Below are 12,488 nucleotides of genomic sequence, written 5' to 3'. Positions count from 1 at the left end.
GTATACTTGCAGATGTCCTAGAAAGACCTCAGAGGTTTGTCAGAGAACGTTAACAAACAAACAGCATTAAGGAGAAGAAAAACACACCAGAGAGATCAAGATATACAGGCTGTCAAGTTTTAAAAAACATATCGCCATTGGACATCTCAGAAAGCACTGTTCAATATGTCACAAAGAAAACTGCAAACTGCCAAGACATGGCTGTGCACCTAATGTGGCAACGCTGGGCAAAAAGAGCAATTCATGTCAGAAGCATCCAAAGAGTTGTTTAATCTAGTATTTTTCAGACAATATGAACGCCATGGTGGAACGAAAGCCTTAAGAAGTCTCGCATGAATTATGCCATGAGCCATGTGGAAGGACGAGTTCTGGTCGGAAGAGACTGTTTGGGACTAATGGAAAAAGAACCGTTTTGCACATCCTTCGGAACAAACGATGCTCACGATTGGTTGCAATGTCATGTTGTTGCAATGTTTTTCTTTAGAAGGGATGACAAAGCGCAATGCTGAGTGGTGTAGATGTAGGGCAGGTGTCCAGTATACAGAGGCTATGACCATGGCTTAGCCAGAATATGACATAGTACCAGAGTTGCAGTGGACCAGTTAGAATGGCCCAGTCAAAGCCATGACCTAAATTCAATCATGTATCTGTAGCAAGGCATACAAATTTACTGTATATTCACAGATCCTATCCATCCAGTCCAACACTATTTTGACATAAAGAAGGGTCGTTAATGTCAATTTCTGGATGTAGAAAGCTGGTTGAGATTAAAGACTTGCCTCTGTGTCTCTACTAATTGGAAGTACTACAAAGTACTGAATGAATGTAGAGGGCTTGAACACAAAAGCATGACGCTTTTATTTGCATTTTTAAAACAACTGATCATTTTTCTTCCAATTCACAATTAGGCTTTAATTCCTGTTTACCTGTCACAAAAAAAGTTAAATACACTGACGTTTGTGAAAAAGTATGAATGCTTTTTTTTTTTTGTAAATCACAAGATACATTTTCTGAATCACCAAAATTGACAGGAAATTCCTCAAACGGCGAAAAAAAAAAAAACAACTTGAAGAATCAAGTCAGGTTGATTTTATCTGAGGCCAGCAGCTCTTGTTCTTCACTTTGTGATGTGTAAGGTGTTCAATAAGTACAAATGACCGCCGCAACGCCGAAGATTATTAGGGGCTGTGGAGATTTCCATCCAAAACAGACCACCTCTGTTTTTGTTTGTGTACTCCCGCGTAACAGTTATTGCATAGAGCACAGCTTAAGGGAATTACAGCTCTGCTGTTTAGGCAGCATTAAGCCTCAAGAGCCCAATACAAGGAGAGCGGACAGTGCACTTTTGAGGCAGGCAGCTTGGTAGACGCCGTACAAGCAATAATTAACTCGAGGTTGATGTGGTATACATGAATAAGGCAGAAGTGATTTCTTCCCCTGGTTTTTCACATGTTTTCTTTAGTCTTAGAAAACAGAATTGACTCCGACAACGTCAGGTGCCTGTGAAGAAAAGCACAGAGGAGAGATCAATGACTCACTCCCTGAAGCATAGGCTGCCATTTCCCTACTGGATAGACCAACAAGCCATCATGGCCATTAGCATAAACAAACAAAAATATGCCTCTGCAAAAGCAGAGCATCAATTACAGTAAAACAAAGCTCATCTTGTGATGGCAATGCACCTGCCCGATAGGAGGTAGTTATTTCCTTCTCGTGCACCCGGAGAATTTATTAGTCGTATCTGCAGTGAAATCATCTCCTCAAACACAGAGCCGTTTGGCACCGACACGGAATACATTATCATTGGGGGCAGATTTGAGATATTTGGACAAAATATTAGCAATGTCTCTTTTGCCAACAAGCTCATTATTCATCCCTAATAGGGCAGAGATGTATCCTCACTTCTCTGTAGCACAGGGACAGGAGGCATCCACAGGTTACGAAACCAGAGCGGGCCGATGCCAAAATGATCCGTCAAGCGGAAAGATCCTGCCCCTCCACCACCAATAACGCTGAGCACCAAGCAGTTGTTTTGTATTTTGTGAATGTGCGTTGTGCCGATATGCCATTGCTGCCATTGCACCTTGTGCGTGGAGAAAAGTGGCGTTTTTCAGACTCGTATTTAATGCCATATTTTCCTGTCACAGCAATTAATGGAGATCAATACAACCAGACGGAGCACATCCCCCCAGGAAGTTGTTTGGCTAGACAAGTCCATAGGAGGGGATTACACAAAACAACTCTTTCAGAAGGCGGCGAAATGAGTCATGCCATCTGTGTTTTGACATCAGCACTGGGCATATATTGGTTCTCATCGCTGATCAATTCTCTAATCACAGCCTCAGGGTATGGGGGGCTTCAATCACTGACTTTTTTTATATATTGGATGTATTGCTGAATGTCTAGAGCATACGGACGGGTGTGATGCAAATATGCGCCTAGATGTGTTCTTTACTGCCCCTCATATGCATCCTTGATGTTCCTTTCTCTGGCCTTTTTGAAAGCAACTTGAAGGAAATGGATGGACACATCTTTACGTTCTGTGCCGACTGCGAAAGGTTCATGAAGTGAGGAGTGAGGAGGTCAACACCGTCTCATTGATTACTATAGATCGGCTAACAGCTGGAGTAGCTAAATTTGATTTGTTGCAGCTATGTGACATTTATATCCTCCTTATCTTTGAGTGCACACACACTTTTATGTTCGGCCCACACCCCACACTGCCTATGACCGGCAGATAAATAATGCACCGTCTCAGCTTCTGTTCAAACTCGTGCAAAGTCAAACTGTGAGCAAAGTGCTGAACCTTTAGGTCTACAAAACAGTTGACATAGGGTTGCACGGCACATGTTGTGCCCGATAAAGACAACACTCCTGCTTTTATGCACACACAATCAGCAGTTGCAATCAGCCACAAGCGCAGTACAATATAGTGGTCCAGCAGAGCAAATAGCCACCCTCAGAACTGAGGGATGGCCGGACAAGGCCAGATCAACCATCAGTCACCATCTGATTGGGTCTGCGGAGTGATTAATGATGAGCCATGCAACCACCGCAGACAAGATTAGACCTTCACAGGTGATGAAGGGCATGGACTGTGGATATGTGTGAGAGGGGGGGAAGGGGTGGCTCTTGGGACAAAGAAAAAAAACAATGCCATCAGATGACCTGCTTCACTGTAAAAGAAATCTTTTACAATAAAGTATGATATTCTAAGAGAAACAAGCTTCATGAGGCACAAAACAGACAATGTTTGGTGACAGATGAAAAGTTCCTACAAGGTCTTAATGCAAAAAGCCATCAAAGCCAGGCGTACAAAGAAGACAAAGAGTGATTGATGACATTGGAAAAGCTGAAATCAATTCCATTCAAGCTCTGTTTTTGATATAATAAACTATTAGAATCAACCAGCAAAATTGGTGCAACAATTTGCATTTTAAGGAATGTTTCTGATTAGACAAAGATCTAAATTACAAATTAGCTTAATTACAAATTTTACTAAAAAATGTCAAAATAGTCTAAATAAGATATTTGGTTTTGTTTAATTACTACAATAAATAAATTAATACAATTCTAGCTTTATTTTGACTCTAACTATGGACACATCAGGCTATTTATTATTGACTAAACGTCAGAAATTGTCAACAACATAAATACAGCATGCTTTCAAATCCACAAGCTCACAGTTCCAGGTTGCGCTTAGGTTGTAATGTTATTAAAATAGGAATATATTAAAAGTTTGCAACAGCCTTTTGAACATTTTCTACCAATATGAAGCGCTTTCCTGACAACCACTGAGCAACTGTCTCAGGGTTGGGAACATCAGCATTTATGTCTTTAACACTGTTGCTAAACTAGTTAGAGCTGGATGCAAATTTCTTGCTCCAACACAGAAGCTTTCTCAGCCATGTGTGTTGTGGCAGCTTTTAACTTCTAAGAAGCTCACATAGTTAAGCCCTAAAATATTCATACCATATACATTTATAGTCATAGCATATTCATACTTTTAAAAAATTACTACAACTCAACCAAGAAAGCTTGTGTCTGATTTAAAAAAAGAAACATGTTCCAAAGCATAGTAAACAGATGAGTATTAATTCCAATCTGTTTTGGTTTTGTTAAAAAAAAATGGCAGGTGAAATTTATTAATATTGTTTCTTTTAGAGTTAATGGGAAATTCTTGACTTGCATTACAGCAAATAAACTCTTCTCATAATTGTAGAGATTGTAAGAAGAGTTTATGTTTGAGAACACAACTATCGTTAAACATTGCATTTACAAACTAAATAAAAAGTGATTATAATTCAATCAACTAATTGATAATATGAATGCCCCTCCAGTTTATTTTTACACAGTGTAAAGTCACCAAAAACAATTAGAAAATATACCGCTAAACTTGTTAAACTTCCATAAAGTAATGTATTCACATAATTTCATGATGTGGAGCTTGAAACAAATTGATTGGCACAACCAACTCAACTTTAGCTATGGAAAGGGACTATTACCATCACATTAAATGATTAGTAATTGGAGCATCACATTGATTGGCAAGTAATTGGACTTGCCACAAGTCAAGATGTGGCAGAGAGGTCTGGCGTCGTCGTTGAAGCAATTTCTGATGGCTAGTTAAAAAATAAGTAAACAAATAAAACAAGTGTGGATGAAGTGCTACAAGACCTCAAACTGTACTACAGCAGAGAAAACTAATGTGTTTCATGACATGCTCGGCTGAGCGGAGAATATATCAAGAGACAATTGTATTGGTTCGGGAAAAGACAGAAATTACAGGAAGCATCACTAAGACACTTCAAGAAGCTGGAGGGCAGAATTATCAGAGGACAGCTGCAACGACGCAAAGTTCCTAATGTGTCGAGAAGAAAAGATAATTTAAGGAAGCTACTGTTAAGTGGAACTACATATGAAAGGCGGTCAGTCGAATACAAATGCTGCTAAGTGCACCTTTCCGCGAGTGTGTCTAATTCTGACAAAAAGGAGAAAATAAAGAAGAAAGCTCAAAAGAAAAGCATCAGCAGTCATTTCCAGTGCGTTCCAGTTTGGCAGCTTGTCAGCGTTTCCATGCTCCTTTACAGGTGAAGGCCAAGGAGGCAGGGAATTGCTGACAGTCTAGTATGTCCAACAACTAAGAGTTAAACGATGACGAGACAGGTGCTGTGTATACGTTGAGTCCCCAAGCGGCCCTTATTTTACCCTACAAAGGGGTTTCCCCCATCAGTCATATTTACTGCTTTTACCACAGTGTACACCCTATACTTTTCCACACCTTCCCTTCCCCCCTATATTCATTTCTGGCCATGCATGCTCCTGGCTGCAAATAGCCCCCGCTGGAAGGTGGAAAGGACAGGTAAGAGTCATTCCTCTGTCAGTACTCTGTGAAGCAGAAGAGAAAGAAATGACTTGATGCTCAGCTATGCTAAAAAATGTAAATGACGGATTATGCCGGTGATTGTTTCCAGTTTTCTGTTTGCAAAAACGAGAGGGGAAAGAAAAAAAAAGTCTCACTGAGGCTCTAATTACAATCATTTTCGCTGTACTTACCTTGCTCCAATTATTTGAGCTTCTCTAGTGTGTTTACAGGGACCTCTTTGCTCCAGCTGTAAAATGGGTCACCAGATGTACAATATAGTGGGGGGCCTCAATGTGGTGCTTAAGCCGCTGTGCGTTTCCAATACATTATAGCAGTGATCCGTCTCAAATGACTGCAATTATTCAAATGTCAGGCTTAGCTTAGCGAACTCACGGTGGCTTGCTGACAGCGTACCTTAGAGGTGTGTCAAAAGATTAATGGCAGTGGGATTTCTGTGACGGGGGCATATTGTACATTAGAACACTAATTCTGGGATATGTAGCTAGTGGATACTATGAAACTTTAAAAAGTCATTTGTATGCATTGCTTTGTTTCCTTTTTGGGGTAGCTGAATATGAGTAATCGTCATACGAACGGTCGAATCATTTTTTAAGTCAATGTGTCCTACATGAGTGCGGCTAGGTGGTGTTAAAAACTTAGCCTAAGAGTAGTTTTGTTCAGTATGAGTAAGTTGTTTATTATGAAATCAAAGGAACTTGATAAAAAACAGCAATATCTTTTTTTGTGTCTACAGTTCATTGAGGTTGCAAGAAAGCAAAAGAGAGTGAGACCTTTGCAGATAACAGGAAGGCTAAATAGTCTGAAGCAGTTACGCTCTATTTAATTCTTGATAGAGGTAGTTGGCCTCAATCAAGATGGATATTTGGCAGTCTTTTAGAAGTCTCACATGGACAATTTAAAATGTCAGCTGTGTTGTCATTTTGTTTTAAAATAGTTTAACCCTCTCACTCATGCAGTCACTTCCCACAATGTGGTCGCTTTGTCTGATTGTGCTGCAGCCATGAACAACAGTCCCCATGTTCGGTAAATCCCAAGCTTCCCAAGTAGGTATATGACCATTGAAACGGACAAAACAACACATTAAAGCAAAACTGCTAATGAGTTGCTTTAAAAATGCAGCTCACTGTGTACTACTAGATACGAAAATCAACCACTACTCAACCACTATGCAATCCTACAGCAACAAATGAGGAGGAAACCGATGCTAAATTTATGACAGCAGGTAAGTATTCGAGAGTCAAGGTTGAGGTTTCCTTATCAGTTACCCAAGGAAGAATGGGTTGAACAAAACTGCTGCAAGACGGCACACGAATATAACCAAACAAGCAACATTGCAACAATACATATCTAGGAAAAAGTTGACAGTAAAAATACCATTAATTACCTTTGTCTTTTGAATTGGAGTATCTGTTATCTTGTTCACTATCTTCAAGAGATCTGGACCTTTGCTTTAACCTTCATGTTACCAAGCCAGCAGGTGATCACCCAATAACTGTCAAATTCAAGTAAAATTTGTCCATGTTGGTTTAATGCATTGTATAAAATCTTTGTTTTAAGTGGTACAAGCAATTTGTGATTGTCCAACAACGTGTTATACACAAACAACAAATCTCATCATTTATACTCTCCAGGGAAGGGGAGATGGAGTCGACAAATTTCCATCTGCCGTTCGAATCAGGCTGGATAGAATTGCCCTGAAAGTGCGGGTTAGAGGAAGAGGAAATGCTACAGATTTGATTCTGTTCATTTCCTACAAGCAATTTCACAAAAAAATGGAGGATATATTTTTAAACTACATTTTATCCCACGTCAGTTCTTGATTACAGGTGACATTTACTCATTTTAAAGCCTTCAAACCACGAATCACCATTGACTGTTATTCCAGTTTTGTATGCCAAATGGTTGAGTTATAAATTTCTCAGGGAATTAGGCAAATCAGCTAATCTTATTTTATGAGGATGTTTTCACACCTAATGGTGTGGTAGACTCAGTTGAACTGGGGGCTAATATTATAATATTTGTTATATTTTCAGCTGGGGCGGTTCGCTTTAACGCACTAACCAAACACTTCAAAAAAACTGCTCCAAGAACCACCAATGGAAACGACACAAAATCCTCTAAAGAAGATATCGTCGCAATGTAAATAAAAACGGAGTAGCATTTCAGTGGTTGCAGGATTTGTCTTTTGTCCCGCCAGTATTAGACTTGTGCGTTTGTTTTGGTTCTATTTACCCAGAATGCCCTGCACTATAGTTCGCTTCTTGCTTTTGGAGCGATCTCCGGTCTGCTTGGCATCCAGACATGCATTCAAACCACAATAGAGTTCACTTGAACAAAACCAAGACATAAGGTTTTAGGTCAGCGTTAGTCTTTTTGGTCCGCATTGAGGTTCAATTACATATTCACACCTCCCCAAACGAACCAGACTTTCTAGGCAAACAAAGTACAGTTTGCCTAAAGTGGACTATAAAGGGCTGGTGTGAATTCATCCTAAAAAGTAGATTTTTTAACCTGAGAAATTAACGAGAATAAAATTGTGGAAACCAAACAGTACATGTCCTATTTACACGATTCAAAAGATCATGGTGGGCTGTGTAATAAAAATGTATTAAAAGCGATGAATACAGAAAATGAGAACTAAGAACATACCTCTTTACAATGTAGCCAGTATCGCTGATTCAATGCTCTTTAGTATGACCACCACACCGTGGTCATACTAAAGTATGACTGGCTTCAGTGAACTGCTCTGTTCACTGAAGCCATTTATAATGCAGAATATATGGCAAAGTCGATTTGTTCTTCACAAGATAACAGAAAAAAATGCTACATTTTAATTCGAGTGACATTTTAATGGTTCTCCCCAAATTTTCTGTAAGAAAAACTTAGAAAGGGCCATTGTTCCTTGTATTAAACAAATGCTAGTTTCAATTTAGAAAATAGTCAAAACAAATCTGTTCTTGGTTCTTATAAAAATGTCTTCATATTTTTATCTAATGTACAGAACATGTGCCATAAACCTAGAAAGCAGTAAAACTGGAATCTGTTTTTATTTGTTGTTTTGCTGGCCTGTAGTTTTGTAATCTGGCAGGACTTTCAGGCCCCCCTGGTGTCGGGACTGAACTTAATGAGCATGTAAAGTGTAAATCCTGCAACTGGCAGACTGATCTCCGCTGTCGCCACAAAGAGATTTACCATCTTCCACCAAGCTGCAAGAAGCCAAATGTTTTTTTACTCGGGAGGGAAAAAACTCAAGATTTTATAGTGATTCTTTCAATTCACGGTCCTAGCTCTTGTGTAATTTGGAAAATAGAATTGTTCTATGAAAGACAAAAATATAGCCTGACTTTAATGGAAATTCCACAGTGGGAAAATTCATGCTGCGTAAAGTGTTTTACACTTTAAAATTTAATGCAAAGTCAAAACTTCAGTTATATGCACATGCTGCTGGACTGCCGCTTACGTTCTGGAATCAAAAGTAAATGGACAGAGATGTGGGAGGCAGTGTGTTTTCCTTTCAAAGCAACACTTGGTCCAAAAGGACTCAGCTACCCGAAACATTACAAAATAGTAGCTCAATGATCCCGAAAAGATCTGAGGGCATAAGAGTTTCAAGTACTATTTTCCTGTTTAGCAGTTATAAACTAAGCACTGAAAATTAAGTAGCTAAACATCATTTTGGAAATCAGTTGTATGGTTGAACAGTTAATAGCACAGTTTCCTTGCCGGAAAAAAAAAACCTTAGGTTCAATTCCCCACTTAAAGAACATCGAGACATGTTCTTTATTTATTTATTTAGTTATTTTGATTAGTTTTCACAAACGACTTTGGTTTTCTCCCATGTTCCAAAAACATGCATGTCAGGTTAAATGGTCTCTAAATTTCCCTTAGGAGTGATTGTTGAGTGTTTGCCTGCTGTGATAGAAAGGTGACTCTGCGTGTAAACACGATGGATGATGGTTTCAGCGGAACCCAAACAGTTATTTTTCTTTTTAAAAATGTTTAAGTGGCACTGCTGCCCCTTCAATGGCTTTGGTAGTAACCGATGAAAGACTGCCTGCGAGGACACATATTAGAATATATAAAAAGAAACAAAAAAAAAAACTATGTAGCTTTCTTGCTCTCTGACTGTCTAAAGACATTCAATAATAACTGAACTGGATATTCTTTAGTTATTCCATCAAGAAATACAAACAGTGTCTGTTCCTATCAATGTACCAGTAGAGTACTAACATGGTAAAAATGTGTTTATTCTTCAAATCTGAAGATGGCTTCAGATTTGAAGCCATATTTAAATTTTTAAAAAACAAAAAAAGCATAAATGATGATAATTGCTATGAATACAGAGATCGTCCCTGTGATCTGTGTGTACCAATGAAAAAAGCATGAAATCTGATTCTCAAAATGGTATTCACTGTTAAATGCAGAATATTATACATTATATATTCCTCATCTGGATTTTCCCTAAAAATCTGCATGTTTTTACTGTTTGCACCAAAATTCTTAGAAAAAAAGATAGACCGTATGAGCTGTTGATGCTTCCTGTTTCATATATGCTTTACTTTAGACATACAGGACATGTTAATAAAAAGGGCTAAAGAACTTTATTTTTCTTTTAAATATAGCTTTCTTTAAATTCCCATTAAACATAATTTCAAGCAAAGAGGGTGTTTTGAATATGTTTACTTTGTGAGCCATACACAGAGAAAAACTGACAAAGAAAATGGGATGTAGCTTCATTTGAAGATAAAAACGAGAGCTACATGGACACAAAATGGGAAGTCCCGTATCGCTCTGGCTGAGAGAAGGTCACTCTTGACTTCGATGCGCGTTATCTGCATAATTATGTTTTCTGACAGCACAAAGAACTTAGGAAATGACTGATTAAAGACATTCCCAGTAGCAGCAATGGCTCTTCATTCTAATCAATTCCTTGTTATCAATAATAACAAATGAGTAGAGACAGGATGAAAATGAGGCTCTTGTACAGATGCATTCTGATAAACATGGGATCACTTTGTCTTCCCCCATTGACTGGAGGCACTGACAAAACAACAGCAGCAGAGCACAGTTCAGACTATTTTTACCCTGCACTTCGACAGCCAAATCCATCAAATGTGAAACTGCTTCCTAAGCATTTGAATTGCAAGGACAAGGGTTAGCCCAAGCTCACCCAGTTTAGACAGTTTATCTACAAATGCACCGACAGTCCAAAAACATTTGCTCCACTATATATTTTTTTCATGCACCTGAAATTGCCCCTCCTCCAAAATAAAAAAAAAAGCCTCGGCACAGAGCACCAAAATGCTCCGTGTGTAACAGATGAATTTAATGTCAGCATTACAAGTCCGACAATGTAGTGGAGAGGTTATTATTTATGCCTTTAGAAAGAAAGGAGGAAAAAAAAGGAATCCCACAATGTGAGCTTACAATGTGGGCAGTGTAGATATTTTTGGAAAATGGATGACTGAACATGGTTTTAAGCTTCTTTTTTTATTTATTTTTTTTTAAAGCAGACTTATAATTACTGCATTTTCATGACACTCAATTTACTCTGCTGATATTGTTACACCACATCATGTCTGTCACAGCTATTGGTCTATTCGTACCGCAATTAAAATACAATGCTCCAGGCGATGTTGAAGAAACTGGCAAAAAAGAAAAAAAAAAAAGAAGAAACTTGAGTGTGGCTGCTGCTTAGGTTTCACTAACTTTTAATGAGGGGCAGACAACTCATACTCGGTGGGATAGATGCATTAATGTTGATCCTCTGTTCGCACATGGACTGCCGTGCCTCAGCGTTGCCATGGCTGTTCTGTTGCAAATCTTGACACACTGAATAAGATGTTCAGTAATTAATTAATTTCACAGGTGCTGCTGAAAATACAAAGAGCACCATATGTAACATAGTTCCCTGCGTGTTTAATTATGCAGGAAAAGTTATGACAAAATATGGAGAACGAGCGCATCCTAGTCAACAGCAAAGAGGAGAAGAACAGATCGCACTGCTTCTGACTAGAGAAAGACAAGTTGTCAGGGTTTGTTGCACTGGATTGAGTTCAGAGGTGGGCAAGATCTGATGTTCAGATATAAGACAAGGTTGAGTGTCTTGCGAAAGTATTCACACACCCTACCGCCATAAATCTTAATGTTCTTGAGATTTTAAGATTAATAAAGAGTAATGCATAATTGCAAAAGAGGATAGAAATTGATGCATGCCTTGTTAATATATGTAGTTCGTCTTTACTAGCTTTGCACATCTAGTATTTGAAATTTCTGTAAAACCCCTTAAAGTTGAAGTATGTAACTTTTATAAGAAAATGTGTCTTGCACATTTGTTAAAAATGTTACTTTGTTGTCACAGTATAAGACAGAAAATCTAGAAAAGAAAACTGAGCTCCTCTGCCTTCTCCCAGTGCTAAAGGCAGACATAAACAACCCAGACAGAAACAACCAATCAGAGCCAGGAGGCGAGTCGTAGCGCTGTCAGTCAGGTTTGTGTACATGCCGTTCACATCCACATACACGTTCACAACAGCAGAGCCTGGCACGAATGGACAGTTAGCAACTAACAGTTTTCTTGTAATGGTAAGCTGTTTCACTGCTATTAGCATGATGAGTAGCACATACACAAGGTTGATTGACAGCACTAAGACCCTCCTCCTGACTGACTGGTTGTTTTGGGCAAGGAGTGGTGCATTTCTTCAGATCGCTATGTATAGTAGCTCCTGGAGGAGGTGGAGGATCTATTTTTTTTTTTAATCACAGATTCTCTCCCTCATACCATACTGTCACGACACAGTGACAGCTTTAACAAAAAAGTAAAAAATACGTTGTTTTTTTTTACAGAAGTTACATACTGCAGCTTTAAGATCAGGCCGATTGAAAGGAGACTGTTAATTACAATTTCTGAGTCTTTACACAAATTCTCAATTGGTCATAGATCTGGACCTTTCCAGGACCATTGTGTGCCGTTCTTATATAGCTCTGGGTGTAAGTTTAGGGTCAATGCCCTTACACAAACTGTTGGAAGTTTGGAGAAATGACAATGTTTTTGTTAATTTATTGCTATTTCATTGAATTTCTTTTTTTATCTTCCCTACTA

Source organism: Xiphophorus hellerii, chromosome 4 (assembly GCF_003331165.1).
Source record: "Xiphophorus hellerii strain 12219 chromosome 4, Xiphophorus_hellerii-4.1, whole genome shotgun sequence".
Taxonomy (NCBI): domain Eukaryota; kingdom Metazoa; phylum Chordata; class Actinopteri; order Cyprinodontiformes; family Poeciliidae; genus Xiphophorus; species Xiphophorus hellerii.
This window is presented reverse-complemented; position numbering follows the sequence as displayed.